We start from the raw sequence: 16,626 nt of genomic DNA on the forward strand, positions 1-16,626 counted from the left end.
GGCTCTGGAAACTTTCCTGAAGCCTGGGGAGGGTGAAAAATAGTCCATCTGGCCTACCAGAAGTTTAAAGGCTTCAGTGAGGCCTAAGCAGATGTGCAGAGGGGGCAGTGTAGATTGTGTACCCATGCAAGAGGGGAGGGCATTGAATTATTGATGTGGCATGCATTATCACTTCTGCGTAAGAGCATAAGAACATAAGAAGAGCCATGCTGAATCAGGCCAAAGCCCATCGAGTCCAGCATTCTGTGTCACACGGTGGCCCACCAATTGTCCATGGGGATCTTGAGGAGAAAGAGAAGGCAAGACCCTCACTTTCCCCTGACCCCTAACAAATGGTACTCAAGGGAATCCTGCCTGCCTCAACCAACATAGAGGCGGCACATGGAAATCCGTTTCAATAACCACCGATACACTTGGCATCCATGAATCTGTCTAATCCTGCCTTGAAGCTATCAAGGCTGACAGCTGTCACAACCTCTTCTGGAAGTGAATTCCATAAACCAATGACCCTCTGGGTGAAGAAATATTTCCCTTGATTTATCCTCACTTTCTTACCTATGAGCTTTAGGGAGTGCCCCCTCGTCCTAGTATTGTGTGATAGAGAAAATAATTTTTGCCTGAATATTCCAGGAATTTTTTCTCTATCCACCTTTTCTATCCCATGCATGATTTTATACACTTCGATCAAGTTACCCCTTAAACACCGTAAATGCACTCTTTGGCACCTGAGCAAAAAAAGGTTTGCCAACACTGACTTAGATGATCAGGAGTGGTATTCAGCTGGTTCAGACGGTTCGGGCAAACAGGTAGTAATGACCTGAGGGTGGGTAGGCTTGCCCACACACTATGTTGTCCTAATTAGGCACTTTTTGAATAATAATAATAATAATAATAATAATAATAATCATCATCATCATCATCATCATCATCATCATCATCATCATCATCATTATTATTTATTAGATTTGTATGCCACCCCTCTCCACAGACTCGGGGCAGCTCACAACAGTAATAATAACAATATACAATGTAACAAATCTAATATTAAAAGAAAGTATCTAAACATCCGTCATTTAAAAAAAAGCATACCATACATAAACTCTATAAGCCTGGGGAAGATGTCTCAATTCCCCCATGCCTGTCGATATAGGTGGGTCTTAAGCAATTTACGAAAGGCAAGGAGGATGGGGGCAGTTCTGATCTCTGGGGGAGTTGATTCCAGAGGGCCAGGGCCGCCACAGAGAAGGCTCTTCCACTGGGGCCCATCAGACAACATTGTTTAGTCGACAGGACCCAGAGAAGACCAACTCCGTGGGATCTTATCAACCGCTGGGATTCGTGCAGCAGAAGACAGTCCTGGAGATATTCTGGTCCAATGCCATGTAGGGCTTTATAGGTCATTACTAACACTTTGAGTTGTGACCGGAAACTGATTGGCAGCCAGTACAAGCCATGGAGTGTTGGAGAGATGTGGGCAAACCTAGGTAACCCCACAATAGCTCTCGTGGCCGCATTCTGCACGATCTGAAGTTTCCGAACACTTTTCAAAGGTAGCCCCATGTAGAGAGTGTTGCAGTAATCGAACCTCGGGGTGATGAGGGCATGAGTGAATTTGAGCAATGACTCCCTGTCCAAATAGGGCCACAACTGGTGCACCAGGCAAACCTGTGCAAATGCCCTCCTCGCCACAGCCGAAAGATGATGTTCCAATGTCAGCTGTGGATCGAGGAGGACGCCCAAGTTGCGGACCCTCTCCGAGGGGGGCAGTAATTTCCCCCCCCCCCCAGGGTAATGGACGGACAGATGGAATTGTCCTTGGAAGGCAAAATCCACAGCCACTCCGTCTTGTCCGGGTTAAGTTTGAGCTTGTTGACACCCATCCAGACTCCAACAACCTCCAGGCACTGGCACATCACTTCCACTGCTTCACTGACTGAACATGAGGTGATGTATAACTGGGTATCATCAGCATACTGATGATACCTCACCCCATGCCCTTGGATGATCTCACCCAGCGGTTTCATGTAGATATTAAATAGCAGGGGGGAGAGGACCGACCCCTGAGACACCCCACAAGGGAGAGACCTAGAAGTCGACCTCTGACCCCCCACTAACACCGACTGCGACTGACTAGAGAGGTAGGAGGAGAACCACTGGAGAACAGTGCCTCCCACTCCCAACTCCTCCAGCCAGGACAGAAGGATACCATGGTCGATGGTATCGAAAGCCGCTGAGGGGTCAAGAAGCACCAGGACAGAGGACAAGCCCTTGTCCCAGACCCGCCAGAGAAGCTACATGCATGTATGCAATCTACATACATTAGCCAAGCACATGAAAGACGAGTGTGCGATCAAAGTGAGTATATGCGTACACACTCACATTTGTGAACTGGTAGGGAAAGTAAGTGAATACCATCCCTGTAGAGGATAGTAAAATAATTTTTAAAATTTTAGTTGACAGTAAGAGATAGTTATTTATTGTTTAATTGACCATGGCATTCTATAAATAAAGTGCTTTATAGGCAAATATATTGCCCAGTTTCAAGGTCGATTATTTATTGACGTATATATGGCTCCTCAGCTCCCACAAATTGATTCTGGATGGCCTTTTAAACATGCTACAAAATAAATTAAAAACCGTGAAAGGAGTAAATAAAAAAATACACCACAAGCAAGAGGATAGCACATATGATAAACCCAATTATTTTGATTCAAGCAAAATTTTTGCTTAGCAAAGTACTTTTCTGTTCACTGCCTTGTCTATAGGTGGGGACTGATTGTGCTGTCGGTGGCCAGTGGCTGCTGAGTTATTGTGACATACTTACTATTTACTGGCTAATTATAATTGCTTTCACGGACAGATCAGATTGTGTGTTTTTTTCATCCCGCCAATTAAGTTGTAGCCAGAAATGACTGTTGATTACTTAAATCTCTTTTTTCCCCCTTATTAAAATATTGTTCTATGTAGTTTCTTTTTTTTTTGACAAATCCTGAAATATAAATTCATGGTTTTAAACCCTAGAAACAAGTTTCTTTGGCTATTACTCATCCCTCAACTATAGTCATCATATTTGAGAAAAAATGAGTATCTTCTGTGTAGCTTCTGCCCCATTTCACTTAAAATCTGACTATGTCAGCTGATTAATAGGGCAAGGAATAACACCCATAGTGAAGGTTTAACAAAAGAACCTGTGTTAACCTTACTTCTTCTCCAGATTCCAGCATATGCATACTGTATATTAATGCTGGTTCAATGAATAGATGCAGAGAGGCCCTGTTTAACAAAAGGAACATATTTGTAGCGCCCTTCCTTATACGACCATAACAAAACGAAGACTTTCTTATGGTCATATAAGGAATATTTTCCCTCTAAATTGTCCACAGGTATTGGTGCTTCATCTGAAAATATGGTGAAACTCTTATGTTAGAACCTCAATTTTCCTTCCAATAAGTGTTACCCAACAGAATTCTGAGAGGTTTGGGGTTTTTTGAGGGGGTTAGCAGTTTCCTATCCAAATTGCTAGGGAGGAATTTCTTAAACATGGTACCTCTACCTAAGAACGCCTCTACTTAAGAACTTTTCTAGATAAGAACCGGGTGTTTAAGATTTGTTTGCCTCTTCTTAAAAACCATTTTCTACTTAAGAACCCGAGCCCGGAAAAATTTCCCAGGAAATTTGAGAGCGGCACGAAGGCCTGGCCAGTTTCCTGCCATTCCCCTGCCACCTCGGGCTTTTCTGGGCTGCCATAGGAGCCTTTTGGTGGTGCTTAAGGAGGCTTTGGCAGTTCAGAGTGAACAAAGCATTTTCCTTTCTCTGGGCACTTGGAGAGGGAATAAACCTCTGCCAGCGCCCAGAGAAAAGAAACGCTCCCTTCGCTCTGGGCAGCCCAGAGCGAACAGACCGTTTTCCATTCTCTGGGTGCTTGGAGAGGGAATAAACCACTTCACTGTGGTGACAGTGGTCGCGCCGGGTGTATGGGAGGCGCGTGCTCCTCCTTGTCGCCTCAGAGTCCCCCCCTTTTTTTAAGCCTTAAAGTTTTGAATTTTTTTGATTCCCCTCACCTCACCTTCTTCCTTTGGCAGCGACTGTCCTCCTCGTCTTCCTCCTCTTCCTCCCACCCAAATTCCGAGCTTTTATTTCTTTCCTAATGGGTTTGCACACATTTGCTTTTACATTGATTCCTATGGGAAAAATTGCTTCTACTTACAAACTTTTCTACTTAACAACCTGGTCACGGAATGAATTACGTTCTTAAGTAGAGGTACCACTGTAATATGGATCAGCATTTTTGTTGATTTTACATTCCAACATTTTTATGGAATACAATATGTAAGTACCCTGTTATATTGACCTAGTGCAATAGTGATGAATTCATAATTACTAGAAATTTCTTGAATTTTGGTACTAAAGTTAATCTAATTCTATTTTTTGCTTAGCACAGTGATTTTACAATGACAGCCCCGAGATGTAAAGCCATTTAAGTAAATACATTCAGCAAATAGTGTATTTCTTGAATACTTGTGTCAAACATTTCATGCTGTTAAATTACTGTTCCTGGAGTTTAGCCTGTCCGGATTTTGGGACTAGAGCCCTGTCTCCATTTTGGGTAGGGAATATCTAATTCAGCTGGCTGCCTTGTAGAGATGCCACCAAACAAGAAACTTGTTCAGTTTTAAGTAAATGGATACAGAGTTTGCAAAGCTTCACTCCTTTATTCTTCATTTCTTTTTCTCAGATCTTTTAAAAGAATTAGATAAGATTTACAGGCATAATCATCCATTGTTTATCAACCTCAATTTAAATAAGTTGAAAACTTCTTGTGCAAAGAATTTGTTACCAATTGGGTGTCATAAATTTATACCTAGACATACACCAGCAATATGTGCATAATCGCTCCAGTGCCAGTCGTTTTTCCTTACTTTTTGCTCTTTTTTGCACCCTGCGCATGTGCAGAAGCAAAATCTTGTGAGGAGATGGTCGCATGTGCAAGATTTCTGTGGGGTTTTTTGCTTCCGTGCATGTGTGGAAGCAAAAAATTGCTGACGTCTCTCTTGTGTGTCCCCTTGCAAATTTTCAACATGTTTTTGCTTCCTGTGCATGCATGGAAGCAAAATAACACTGGGGACATATGCACACATGCATAGCACGCACAAGCAAGAATTATCATGCTGTGCATGCAGCTTACCAGTAGCAGCAGGTAAGAGCAATCTGCCCCTGATATACTGTACACCCTATATTGGTAAATCTCCCTCTCATAGAATCATACAGTTGTAGACATGGAAGTTCCCTCCATGCTTATAATTCTATGATTCTGCATAACGAGCCTTATTCCATCCTAGGCAAATGATTGTATAATCTACTTTTGAAAATTCGAGCCATGGAGTACCCACAACCCCTCTTCTCTCCACACTTTCCCAGATGACGACATCTTTTTGTATTATGGTAGCCAGAACTGGACATAATATTCCAGGTATGGTCTCACCAGTATAGTGAAAAACCGTGCTGTCACTTTTCATCTTGATTACCGTATTTTTGGAGTATAAGACACACCTTTTTCCTCCCTAAAAGAAGCTGAAAATTTGGGTACATCTTATACTCTGAATTTAGCTTTTTTTAAAAACTTTTTTTCCCAGCGCTAACTAGGTGCTAACAATCTTCTCCTACCTTGCAGGCTCTTTCATTGTTACTCTCTGCAAAGAACGTTTTTCCAGCCCTAATTTTTTTCAGCCTTTTTTTCATTGCTCTACTTGCTCTGAATATGTTTCTTTCCAGCCCTAACCAGGTGATAAGGATGTTCTCAGCTCTTACCAGCTTGCAAGCTCTTTCATTGTTTCTCTCTCTCTTTTTAAAGCCCTAACCAGAGGATAAAATAATGTGCTGAAGCTGATCAGGCTAAGGATGCTAGCCAGATGAATACCTGGTAGGCAGAATTTCCTCCCTATTTTCCTTCCCAAAAACTAAGATGTATTTTATACTCCGGTGTCTCTTATACTCTGAAAAATATGGTAAGCAATTCTGATTTCACTCTGCTGCCCGTCACCTCTTTGCCATCAGTGGACCTATTGTTTCATTGACTTTCTTCTTTTTCCTTCCATATTGAAATAAACTTTTTATTACTACTTTTGGCAAGTTTAAATCATGAACATTTTTCTTCTACTCTTTAGTTGTAGATTTCCTGCAACCTGTTTCTCAAGTTGAGCTGTTGATGGCACTGGATTTACACAATGCTTTGATGTTTCTTGGTTCCCACCTTTTCAGTTGCGGTTCTTCTTTTATGCTGATGATATAAAATTCATTAATTCCCTTATTGTTTTGTGACCAATGTAAGTGTCAGTGAAAATAATAATTAAAAAATTGTAAAGAGTTCAGTTGATAAGCAATTTGCAGAATTATAAAATTCTAAATAAAATTATAGTTTTGTTCTGAATGGAATTTATTATTATTATTATTATTATTATTATTATTATTATTTATTAGACTTCTATGCCGCCCTTCTCCGAGGACTTAAATGAGAATCAATGCATTTTAACTTTAACTCCTAATATCAGCAAAGTTTTTACAAGCAGAACTATTTACAAGTGAACTATTCCAGATCAAATAACTCAAAATGCCTTATATGTGGTACTCTGTGTCAATATCCATTTTACTTCATTCTTCCACTGACTCATTCCAAAACATTCATGTCATGTCAAGTAGGTTTTGGCTAGATATAATAATAATAATAATAATAATAATAATAATAATAATAACAACAACAACAACAACAACAACAACAACAATAATAATTTATTAGATTTGTATGCCGCCCCTCTTCAAGGACTCATATGTAGCATGATATCTGGGTCTGACTGCATTTCATTTTACCCCTAGATAAATAAAATCCAACGATTGTCCAAGAACAGTCTTTAAGAAGTAAAAATTAACATCAGTTTAACAATTTAACAATTTATTTCTTCTCATTTAAAGTAGGCACTGGAAGTAGAAGAAAATTGTGGCATCTTTTGAACCTACTGGTCTGTAGGTAAAATATTAGAGGCCTACATTTTGGATGCTGGATTATTCACAAGATATTTTTTTTGAGATGATAAGCAATAAACCAGCAAAGCAACCATACTTTCTATTTGATTGAAAGATAAACTTATTTAATATTTAACTTTCAGGTTGAATATTATTGCCGGCTGGAGCTTTTGGAAGTGGGAGGCACTGTTCTTCAGTGGTTCTCCTCCTACCTCTCCGGTCAGTCGTAGTCGGTGTTAGTGGGAGGTCAGAGGTCAACCTCTAGGCTTCTCCCTTGTGGGGTGCCTCAGGGGTCGGTCCTTTCCCCCCCTGCTTTGTAATATCTATATGAAACCACTGGGCGAGATCATCGAGGGGCATGGGGTAAGGTGTCATCAGTACGCTGATGATACCCAACTGTACATCTCCACCCCATGTCCAGTCAACGAAGCAGTGGAAGTGATGTGCCGGTGCCTGGAGGCTGTTGGGGTCTGGATGAATGTCAACAGACTCAAACTCAACCCTGATAAGACAGAGTGGCTGTGGGTTTTGCCTCCCAAGGACAATTCCATCTGTCCGTCCATCACCCTGGGGGGGGTGAACTATTGACCCCCTCAGAGAGGGTCCGCAACTTGGGCGTCCTCCTCGATCCACAGCTTACATTAGAGAACCATCTTTTAGCTGTGGCGAGGGGGACGTTTGCCCAGGTGCATCTGGTGCAGCAGTTGCAGCCCTACCTGGACTGGGAGTCACTACTCACAGTCGCTCATGCCCTCATTACCTTGAGGTTCGACTACTCTAACCCTCTCTACATGGGGCTACCTTTGAAGAGTGTTCAGAAACTTCAGATCGTGCAAAATGCAGCTGCGAGAGCAGTCATGGGCTTCCCCAGGTATGCCCATGTCACACCAACACTCTGCAGTCTGCATTGGTTGCTGATCAGTTTCCTCTCACAATTCAAAGTGTTGGTTATGACCTATGAAGCCCTTCATGGCATCGGACCAGAATATCCCCAAGACTGCATTCTGCCGCATGAATCCCAGCGACCAGTTAGGTCCTAATTTACATAACAATTAAATAAACAGATACCAAATTACATCCTTGATGCACTTCTTTAGTTACATGGTTTTTTCTTATTATTACAGATCTAATAAAGGTTCCCTTTTATACTATTTAAATTTAATGAGTAGCAAGAGTCTCGAATGTTGATAAATGTTGTCAATTTTCACTACAAATGAACCCATCTATAGAATCAAAGGTTGCATTTAATTCAGTAACAGTTGGGAACAAACATCAATTGTTAGAAATTGATTTGGTTATCAGGTAATGCAGAACCAATTGATGGCTTTCCCTTGAAATCTGCCTGTTCTTTATCTACAATTTCTATTCAATTTCTGTCTTCATGTTTCTAAAAAAGTGCTTTTCCTTTTGGTTTCCAAATTGCTAAATTTAACAGAAACCTAACATCTGAATCAGTGGTGGGTTACTCCTGGTTTGGACTGATTCTAAGAAATGGCTCTGCTCACCTGTCCGGGACGATTCTGTGTATGTGCAAAAGGGCCACACAAGGGGGAAAAATAGTAAAGGGTTTTAGAACCCACTACTGATCTGAATTATTATTTTCACACCTGTATCAGTCAGGCTGTTAGGTCTGTTAAATTTCTGGCATTATGCCTTCTTAATAAGTCTTCTTAGTTTCTTCTCCTAAGCTTTCTTGTTTCTTAGAAAGTATATTCATAGATCTTGTTCTGTTCTCTGAATGGAGGGTCAATAACTGAGGCAAGCCAATCTTAAAGGCTAACAGTACTTTACTTCTAACAATAAATGGCTAACAGGTTGCCAAACATGGCAGCTAATACGCATGTTCTTTCACCTAATGGTAACAGCTGAGGTCCTGTTTGACAGCTCCTTTTATACTGAGCTGTCCAACAGGAAACCAACCAGGAACAAGTATAGCGCTTAGCGCCCCCTGTCATGGTCAGACCTGAGAGAAAACTTGAGGACATAGCAGATCTGAAGTGAGTATTCTTAAATAATTTAAATACAGATGATCGCAAGTATGTTTAATCTACAAATACAATAATAGGAGTTCTAGAAATAAAACCATGGTCAGGTATAGGATCCTAAACCATGCTTCCAAATAACATCAACCACAATTCAATCAAGGATAATTATTGTTGGGCTTTAAGGAGGTCATAAATATCATTTTATCCATGCAAATAATGTGCCTAAAACCACAAAATCAGATGAAGAAAAACTTCACTTGGAAATGAAATTTTTTGAACAGGTGTTTCCTGAGTAAACAGTAGGTGGCAGGCTTTCATTCCAAAACTATAATTCCTACTGGCCACCACTGGAAAAACATCAAAATTGTGTTATCTCTTTGTTTTTATTTATTTCTTCTTTCTTTTTGTTTTTATATTTATCTAAAAACTCATTATTTGATGAACCACAAGTCCCTGAACCTTCCTATGACCTTGCTTCTTCATTGCTTATTTGACCCCTATGACAATCATTAAGTGTTGTACCACATGATTCTTGACAAATGTATATTTTATTTTATGTACGTTGAGAGCATATGCACCAAGACAAATTCCTTGTGTGTCCAATCACACTTGGCCAATAAAAATTCTATTCTATTCTATTCTATTCTCTCTGTTCCTGGACAGTCTCCTAGTTCATAATGAAGGTAACCTATTTATTGATGATGAGGCCTCCTTTTGTAATTTCTTTGCTAATTGATATAGTTTATTTTTTTGTTATTTATATATTTTGTCAAGCATATATAAGATTACAGTAAAAATATAAACAAGTATACAGAAGATTCTATTAATTCTACTAATTTTAATATGGATGTCAATGGATCCTCTATTATGAAGACTACATCATCTGCGAAAGCTTGTACTTTGTAACTTTCTTTTTTAATCTTCAGGCCTTTTATATCATTTTCTGTTCTTATTTTTATTAATAATGTTTCTAATGTTAGAATAAATAATAATGGTGATATGTGGAATGGTGGGCTGTTTAAAAGTCAGAAGTAATCTTTTCCAATTTAGGGGCTCTGGAAGCCACTCAACAGCTTGGAAATCAATCTGCCCCCTCTGACAATGGAGAAGTTGGCTTAAGGAATTTAGTATGGCATTCTTAGTATTCCAACGTCCATAATTAATTCTAATCAAATGAATTCTAAGAGCAACCTGGTGTGTTTGTAGTAGGGGAGATACTTTTCTGTCTTCTAACACAGTGATTTTCAACCTTTTTTGAGCCGCGGCACATTTTTTACATTTATGAAACCCTGGGGCACATTGAGCGAGGGGAGGGTGGGGGCTAAAAAAAGTTTGGACAAAAAAATTCTCTCTCTTCCTCCCTTTCGCTCTATGTCTCTCTCCCTCCCTCTTTCTCTCCCTTCCTTCTTTCTCTCTCCTTCCTCTCTTTTTTGCTCTTTCTTTCTCCCTCCTACCTCCCTCTGTCTTTCTCTCTCTCTCCTTCCCTCCCTCTCTTTCTCTCTCTTGCTTTCTTTCTCTTGTTCACTTTCTCACTCTCTTGCTTTCTCTCTCTTTCTTGTTCTCTTTCTCTCTCTCGCTCTTTCTCTCTTTTGCTTTCTTTCTCTCTTGCTTTCTCTCTCTGAGCTTCGCGGCACACCTGACCATGTCTCACGGCACACTAGTGTGCCCCGGCACACTGGTTGAAAAACACTGTTCTAATAAATCTTCTAATAAATCTTTTCTATTAGTGCCTCCCCCTCTTACAGCCCTGCCTGGTGAAGGCCTAATTTTCTGCGTGGGCTGCCTCTTTTTTGCGGGCTCTTTAAATTTCTCCTCTTCCTTATCCTGATTATGGGGTTTATCCATATCTGCTGTGAGAACTTTAGTGTGAGTGACTGTAGCCTGTCCTTGAGCCTGCAGAAAAGCAGCCATATCCTTCCTCATTTTCTCTACAACTGTTTGCGCTGTGAGTAGGCATTGTTTTGCCATAAACTCTGTTGTGTTCTTGCTCTTTTTTTTTGTCTTTTCCTCAGCCTCCATATCAGCTGTAGCTGTAAATGGACTCCTTGGTTGTAGCAACCCTTGGCTGTTTGGCAGGGCCTGTTCTGGCCTCTCTAGATTGTTGAAGGTGGAGGTTGGGGGGTAGATTTATTTACAAGCCTCTTGCCAGCAAAGAGCTTTTCAATTTTAGGTTGTTTTGCATTCTTTTCTGGTGGGAGAGATCCTGGGCTGGTTCCATGGTGCTTCTTTGTTTTCCCCATGCCTTATTAGTCTGCAACCACCAAAGCTTGGTCTGTCTCCAGGAAATATTATTTAAATAAAAATATCCAATAAAAATTGTTTAAAAGTTTGTTAAAATAAAATAAAAAATGTAGGTGGAACTGCTAAAAAAATTACTCCACCCGATATAGATTTTAAAAAGTTGAAAAAGTTAAAAATAAGTTAAAAGTATAAAATATTTTGTTAAAATGTTTAAATGTAAAATAGAGTTAAAAATTTAAAAATAAATTAAAAGTATAAATATAAATGAGCTAAAAAGAAATGTATTAAAGAAGCAGTATCCTCATTACACCTCCAAAGTGCCATTTTTGTGAGTCCTATTCTGTACATATACAATAGTGTCCAGTGAGTTTTAAATATTATTTCTGTTTCTATAAGTCATAATTTGAGGTCCATTGACTTCTTGCCTTCTATGTGGTATACAAGGTAAAACAATGTCCCATTTCTAGGCAATATAGGAACCTCTAATTCTTTCTTCAACCCTTTTCTTAACATCTTCATATCAAATTGATTTATTCATAACAAATATCTATAATATTTATATTATTATATATAAATATATAAAAATAATGGTGCATAAATGCACCAGCATGCCTTCTGTCGCCTGTCCTAATGTTTCTCTTTTCCTAGTATCATGTATATAGATATTATTATATCTTTGTATACTACCAATACATATTGGACCCAGATTGTGGGGGCAATATGCAGGCTCTGTTAAAAAGTGCTATTGCTAACATGTTGTAAGCCGTCCTGAGTCTAAGGAAAAGGGTGGCATAAAAATAAATAAATAAATACAGTGGTACCTTGTCTTACAAACGCCTCTTCATACAAACTTTTTGAGATACGAACCCAGTGTTTAAGATTTTTTGCCTCTTCTTCTGAACTATTTTAACCTTACGAACCTGAGCTGCCGCCACTGGGATGCCCCGACTCCAGACTTCTGTTCCCAGCCGAAGCGCTGGGATTCCCCTGAACCTCCCCTCACTGTGAATCCCCGTCTCTGGACTTCCATTGCCAACTGAAGCGCCCGTTCTTGCATTGCTGGGATTCCCCTGAGGTTCCCCTTGCTGGGATTCCCTTCATTTTTGCCAGCGTTGCTTTGAATCCCAGCAAGGGGAGGCTCAGGGAAATCCCAGCAATGCAAGAACGGGCGCTTCGGCTGGCAACGGAAGTCCAAATCCCAGTAAGGGTATGGCTAGCTGATGAGGCCAGAACAAGGCCGAAATAGCGCTATCCCAGTCTCCCTTAATTTTAAAAATTTAGCAAAAACATGTGATACATACAGAATATAGTTTGTCGGCTATGAATAAATTAACTGCCTTGAAATGGCCCTCAGTTGAGCCTAGCGGCAAAAAGGAACTGTGACGTTCTTTTAATATGCCAGGGTGATCTGACAGAATATATATATATATATATATATATATATATATATATATATATATATATATATATATATATGTTTTCACAGGTATGACGGTCTTGGCATATTCGGGTTTCTTCCCGTGTAGGATTTGTAAATTTCTGGCAACGTTTCGACGAGGTCTCACTCGTCATCTTCAGGCTGGTGTTTCTGTCCTTGTTCTCAGGCGAACACTGAGAACAAGGACAGAAACAGCAGCCTGAAGATGACGAGTGAGACCTCGTCGAAACGTCACCAGAAATTTCCAAATCCTACACGGGAAGAAACCCGAATATACCAAGACCGTCATATATATGTATGTATGTATGTATGTATGTATGTATGTATGTATGTGTGTATGTGTGTGTGTGTGTGTGTATATATATATATATATATATATGTATGTATGTATGTATGTGTGTGTGTATATATATATATATATGTATGTGTGTGTGTGTGTGTGTGTATATATATATATATATATATATATATATATATATATATATATATGTCACATGTTTAAGCTGAATTTGAAAATTAAGGGAGACTAGGATAGATAGATATGTATACAGGGCAAAACCCGAACTCAGAACAATCTACATACATATACCCGTGAAAATCTACGAAAACAAATATATATATATATATATAATAATTGACAAAACAAAAAAAATAAATATTTGACAAAACAAATTAAATAAATAAATAAAAATGAATAGCATTTTTTTCAGTTTAAAAAAAAGCTGAAAACGCTGTTCTAGTATTTTGAGAAGTTTAAAATGCTGCTAGTGGAAACAATGCTGTTAAAGATAATTACAAATATTGCCTTTGGTTTATAACTTATAGATAATATTTCTATCCTATGAATGATATTTGTCTCTTCACACAGAATATGTCCATCATTTATCAGAAGACTTTACTACACAATTGTATATCTGTGCAGCTTGTTGATAACTCATCTCATAAAGGATTTCGATGCATTGATGGATCTTCTGAAGTGAGTTGTTAGAATACAGTATCTGCATAGAATAGCAATCCTAATTTTCTTTAATCAGCTGTTCTGCCATATTACTTTCTGGCTAAGCATTTTGAAGGAGTGTTTCCCTTCACCCCTTTAAAAATTTGCACAGCCCTATATTGTTGGCTGGATGTTTATTAATGAAGTCCAGGTATTTTGAGATTCCATTCTATTTGGCTATGGTGAGCCTGAATATCAGGAAAGAGTGAATACCATGGCATCAACTCACAAAGAGCTACCTTTATGGGGCAGATCTTATAATCCCTCTACCCTTTATCCCATCTCTAGGAATGCCCACCATGGTTCAGGAAAAATTAAGCAGAAGGAAATTGAATTAGATTGGATAAAAGTGGATAATTGCACATTAGAATGTCATTTAACACCAGATCTTTGTGTTTAATATTCGGATGTTTTAGTTTTATCACTTTAATATGATTTTTTTATGTTATTTTAATTTTGGGGAGCCACCCAGAGTTAGTTAAGGAATGGGTGGCTATTTAAATGCTTTAGATAAATAAATTAATGAATAAGGAGAAGAAAAGCACATGTAGACAATGGGAAATTCACAGAAAATTACATAGCTGTTTGTTTTGTAAAGCCTCTGGTGGCCAAGCACAAGCTGCACTGGAGGATAAAATAGTCAGATAGTAATTAGCTTATTAAGATCAGAGCGGAACACTTGTTATGTTGTATTTTGTGCCTGTTTCAATTCCCCCCTGCCATAGAAAAAGGACTCATAAACGGTTGACGACATTTATTAAATTATGTGCAACTTGTTTTTACTGGAAATGGAATATTTCAAATATTGAAAAATCATATGCAATCTTAGTCAATTTTTTTATCACTGTAAAGACAAAATATTCATTAAGTATGCTTTTCTCCTAACAGGGTTGGATTTGGTGTAATAGAGAAAAATGTTGAGATAATCCATTGGTAGTTATGAAGCAGAACTATTTCTAGGTTTATTAATCCACTGTTTCTGCAATTTGTAACATCATCTATCCTTATCCAGGGGTGGGCAGCACCCGGTGTGCCCAGGTATGCGGAGATGCTAACGATTTTTTTTTGCTTCCATGCAAAAAGAGAAGCAAAGAAATAGCCAAAATTCAGCCAAATCCCGTGCACATTTTGCATGCGAAATTTGGACAATTTTTGCCGCTTTTTCGCTTCTGTGCAGCCGCATGGACCACACTGTGAGTGCCAGCAGTCGGGAGCACATCACTGTCCTTATCCCTTCTGCATTTTTTTAAAAAAAAACCAAATTACTATTCCTTTATCTCATCCTGTTGTCCTAAACGTAAAAACATATAACTACTTCTTTTCATTTTTCTTAGCTAGGCTTTTTCAGTACAATGTAGAATGTTTCTCTTTAGGATTCCAGCTAGACAGCCTTATCTATTCCATTCCATTCCATCTTTCACACTGCAAGTTTGAAGGGTATTTTTTTTTCTTCTACTCACTCAGGGTTTTTTTAAATAAAGAGTTTCCTCGAGCCATTTGATGCTTTACCTCTATATCTAAAATTTTAATGCATCCAGTGTGCATTTAGGCACTTTTGCTACAAGAAGCTTTGTTTTCCCACGAATAAAATGAGGCTAATAGTAACCTAACTCAGAAATTACTAGTTAAGACAAATATACACACAGTGAGAATATAAAATAAACTTAAGAATAGATAATAGTTCAATAACAGCAGATCAAATTGCTGCAAATGAATGAAAGTGACAACAGGGATTTATACTATTCAAGCAGTTAAATTAGGACATATTTGCTCAAACAACAAACCAATGAAAACCCTGTGCATACAATGTTCTGGCAGAGGAGCTTATCCTAGAATGATTTGGGAACTGTTTGAAATGTGAGATCTGCCATGTTATTTTATTCTTTGAAGAATAATTATTAGATTTTTGTTTATATGTTTAAGTACAGAAGATCTGTAGCTCAGTCAAGGCATTATACTATAATGAATGCAGCAAACACATAACCTTTTTAGTTTCTGCATTGGTTTTTATTTATCTTGACAGTGATGTCACCTTGAGTATATCCCTTTATAATGGATATGTGGATTATGGGTGTGGTTTTCACAAGGATGATCTTTGATTGGTATTGATGTAGGAAGCTAAAGAATCTGAAATAATCCTTTTTTAAAATAGAGTGAGATAATGACTCATGGTTGTGAAACCAATCACTGTTTTCTTTGGCTTCTCTGTACAGATCAAATTGATCAAAGACTTTTTCAAAAGAAAACTTTGTATATTTATTATTTTACTGGCGAAAATGTGTGTGTGTGTGTACATGTGTGCATGCACGTGTGTGTGAGTATAAGCAGAAGAAAATCTGTATCAGCAAATTACAATTGATATATTATTACATATATTAAGTAAATAATTACAAGAGTCCTAGTGCCATTTGACCTAAATACTCTGAATATTTGAAGGACCAGCTTTTCCCAGTCACATCTTCCCAATCTGCCAGAGCAGGTAGGAAGGTAATGCTATGGGTTTCCTCTCTTAAGAAGGGCTTTCTCCATGCTGGCTCCATCCTAGTGAAATATCAGGGTTAAAGATGCTCCCCACCACTTTGACACTTTTTGCAAAGCCCTGAGAGCCTAGTTTGGTCAATGAGCCTAGGGATCCCAGTGTGGGATGGAATCCATCACATGGCTCATTTGATTATTGTTGCCAGGTTATTGCTTTTTATTTGTTTTTTAAAATTGAGTTTTCATCCCTCAATTTAAAAAAACCAGGGGTCTTCAAACTTGGTAACTTTAAGACTTGTGGACTTCAACTCCCAGAATTCTACAGCTAGCTATGCTGGCTGGAGAATTGTGGGAGTTGAAGTCCACAAATGTTAAAGTTGCCAAGTTTGGGAACCTCTGCTGTAAGCCATCTAGAGTAACTGAAGGGACTAAGGTAACCTAAATAAGTAAATAAGTAAACAAACATACAA

Source organism: Erythrolamprus reginae, chromosome Z, assembly GCF_031021105.1.
Source record: "Erythrolamprus reginae isolate rEryReg1 chromosome Z, rEryReg1.hap1, whole genome shotgun sequence".
Classification (NCBI taxonomy): domain Eukaryota; kingdom Metazoa; phylum Chordata; class Lepidosauria; order Squamata; family Dipsadidae; genus Erythrolamprus; species Erythrolamprus reginae.